Source organism: Myxocyprinus asiaticus, chromosome 41, assembly GCF_019703515.2.
Source record: "Myxocyprinus asiaticus isolate MX2 ecotype Aquarium Trade chromosome 41, UBuf_Myxa_2, whole genome shotgun sequence".
NCBI classification, from domain to species: Eukaryota; Metazoa; Chordata; class Actinopteri; order Cypriniformes; family Catostomidae; genus Myxocyprinus; species Myxocyprinus asiaticus.
In genome coordinates, this window is record NC_059384.1 from 478,726 (window position 1) to 482,500 (window position 3,775).

Here is a 3,775-nt window from a genome sequence, read left to right on the forward strand (position 1 = left end):
TTATTTTTATTTTTACATTTGAATTTAATTTTTACTCTATTTTATTCTATGAACGTGAATATCTAGTAAAACACGGTGCAAACATTGTTTAAAGGTGCTATCTAAATAAAACTTTACTTATTATTGTTTTTATATAAAGATAATTATACATATTTTAGACTAACTACATAATGTCTACATTTCCTACTTGTTCAGTTGATATGTTAGGATGCACACACTCTTTAGCTGTCAGAAAAATGCAAACAGATGTATATATTATCGTAATTCATGTTTTAAATGTATTTCCACATATATAATTGTGATGTGGTCGTGTGTCTGTCGCTGGGGAGAGAGGAAGTGGCAAGGACCATCACCTGGTGATTACTGATATTAAATACCTGTGTCTCGTTTCAGGGACGACGGAGACGGGATTTAAAAAGCCACCTGAGGACATACTGGGAGAGAGACCAGAGACGCTATGTGTGTTCTAAATACTTTGTTGTGAAGCTGAAGACAACTGCATTAAAAGTTGACTCACGTGGACTGTGAAACCGGCTCCCATGTCCTTCCTACTCAAACCTTCCACGCTAATATTATTTTACAATTATGTGTAACCCAAGTGTAACAGATGGGCGAGGAGGAGGCGGGAACCGGCAGAACAGTCAACGTAAACTTTAATGACAGAAATGATCATAAAACAACATAACACACATAGACGTATGCACACACACACACAGTGGCCACTGTGTCTCTCTCTCTCCCACTGATTAGTTGACTCAGCACTGGCCGTGCACCCTCATGGCCCGGCCACGCCCTCCTCCTTGTCACACTCCTCCTCCACCCGATTTCCCCCCATCTCTGGAGGGGAGACACTGCCCTTCCGGCCGTTTCGCCAGCTGATGGTCCACCCCACCTCCTGGGAACCTGGGGAGAGACAAGGGCAGGCGTAGGAAAGCAGGAGACACACAAAGAGAGAGAGAAGAGAGAGAGAGAAAAACTTGCTTGCCAGTTCCCAGACACGCTGTCGCCTGGTCCTCAACCACTCCTCGCGACAGCCGCTCCTCCCTGGGCGGACGGCAGCGAGTCCTCCGACCCCTGGCAGACAGAACGGCTCCTCCACTTCCTGGTGGATGGCAGTGGTTCCTCCGACTTTTGGCGTCCTGCAGCGACTCCTCCGTCCCCTGGTGGATTGCCGGGGCTCCTCCCCTAGTGGACGGCAGCGGCGAGGACCCCACGACAGTGCATCCCTCCTCCTTCCCGGGTTTCAGCACCAATGTAATAGATGGGCGAGGAGGACGCGGGAATCGGCAGAACAGTCAACATAAACTTTAATGACAGAAATGTACTTAAAACAACATAAAACACATAGACGCGCACACACACACACACACAGCGGCCACGTGTGTATCTCCCAAACGTGTGTCTCTCTCTCTCCTAAACTGGCATCTCCGGCTCCCCTTTATTTCTCTCTCCCACTGATTAGTTGACTCAGCGCCAGCCGTGCACTCTCACGGCCCGGGCACGCCCTCCTCCTCGTCACAACAAGTAAACTAATTAACTTAATTGAAAGTCAGTAAATGTAATCTTCAGTTGTACTAAAAGTAATTAGACTACAGTTACTAATCACTTTGTAATTAGATTATACCCAACACTGTTGATATAAATATATTTAAATCTGTTTAATTTGAGTGGACAGTCGTATCACAGCTGAACAGATTTTCAGACAGATCAATAGAACGGCTTAATTAATATCTAGAATAATTCACTGAGCAGTTCATCTCCACGAGATCTGATACAATTCCACTGAAAATCTTCCACCCAAAGCCTTTAATTCAGCGCTGAGTCTCATCCTCTGAACATGTTCATCAGAGAATCATCAGAGACGTGTACAGATGAGACTTGATGAGATAAATCTCTCCTGGAAGACTCAGTATCAGACTCATACACAGATATCAGTGCATCTCCTGTGCATCATGTGTCTAATAATCATATGTGATAGTTGTGCTGCATAATGCATTATGAGTGCAGCCGCCTTTTACTTCACATGCATCGTTGAATAATTCTCTGTATTTCACAGACATGTATTATTCTGCTGTACTTGTGAACACATCATTGTTACAACCTTTTAAAGACTTTCAAATGTGATCAAACATGTCCACAAATAGTCGAAATATCCATTCCTGACATCAATTGAATTACAACCGTGAAAATGCAAATTTTTGATGTCTGTAAATGTATTTAATTTTTGGTGTTTAGATATCTGGAAATGGATGTCAGACATCAATAAACGGAAAAGTAACAGATATCTGAAATTAACATTGCCATTAGTGAGAACCAAATGACTTATATCAAAAATTAGCATTTGTAGTTGTAGTTCAATCGTTGATTTCAAGAATGGAAATTTGCACTAGAAACAATGTAATAATTAATATAAAAAATGAGTATCATTACTAGAAAGAAGTGCATAGCTGATATGTGAAACTGAGAACTGAAAATGACAGATCATTGTGAAATTCTACTAGTGAAAATGCAATTATATTTATCAAGAATTATGTATTTACTAGTTGAAATTCCATTTTTTATATCAAGAATTAGCATTTTAACTAGTGACAATTGAACTGTTCATATCCTGCATGTGATTAAAAGTCAGCTGATGTTTGATGAAAGAACTGGGTTAGTTTAAATGAGTTTAGTGTAACACCAGCTACACAAAACACTACAACATCTAATCATGTTTCATTTTCATATTTACACCCGCTTCTGGAAACATTTTGTAAATATGGGTTTTAATCATGGAAAAACTGACAAATAACCCAAATTCTGTGCTAGAGGTTTCTACTTCCATGAATTAATGTGAATTTCACTACAGCAAACAGACAGTGCAGTAACTTTTCATTTCAACAAGTTTGGGAATTGTTTACATGCTCAAACATCAGTATTGATCAATTCTGCAGCTGGATTATAGACCCGTAAACCAGAGCACAATCGAGAACAGCTTCCTGCAGCAAAATGCATTTTATTGGATCATTTGTTTTGTCTTCATGTCAGAAAATCCTTTTGATGATTTCTTTTTCTGTCCTTCTGTATTTTTTCTAAATATTAAAATGTTTTTAAAAGTAACATGTAACCACTTTTAACTTAAAAGTGCAAGTAAAAGTACAAAAAATCAAAATCTGTCATTGACCCAGTTCATTATTTTACACTACTGATATTTTATTTACAGCACTGGTGTATCATATCTACTTGTATGCATCAATACTGCAAATTCATCAATAATGCAAATGTATTTGTCAATGTCATTTTAAAATGTAATTGATCAATTATGAAAGAATTAAATACATTAAAACTGAGCAAATGAAACTCATAATAAATGATTTTATGAAGTATTAAAAATATGCTAGTGCACAAATCAGTTAAGCAAGGCTAGACTCCAGAAACAGAGTGATCAATAATGCAGAAAGTGGAACATTGTCGCTCTCTAGTGATCAGAGACACGCAGCATCATATCTGAACATCACTGATCATACATGATATTACTTTAAATATGCAGTTGCCATGAGTCAAACTTAAATCAGTCTTGTTGTTCCAAACCCATATGAGGTTTTTTTCTTTCTTTTCTCTGTGGAACACAAAAGGATGATTGGTGAAATGTCAGCCTCAGTCACCATTCACTTTCATTGTGTGATGAACAGATGACATGGACGTGAATGGTGACTGAGGTCATATCCACAATAATCCATTTAAGTGTGAAACCTGTTTTCAGTTTCCTGACGTCATAGTTTTCTAAAGTCTACAT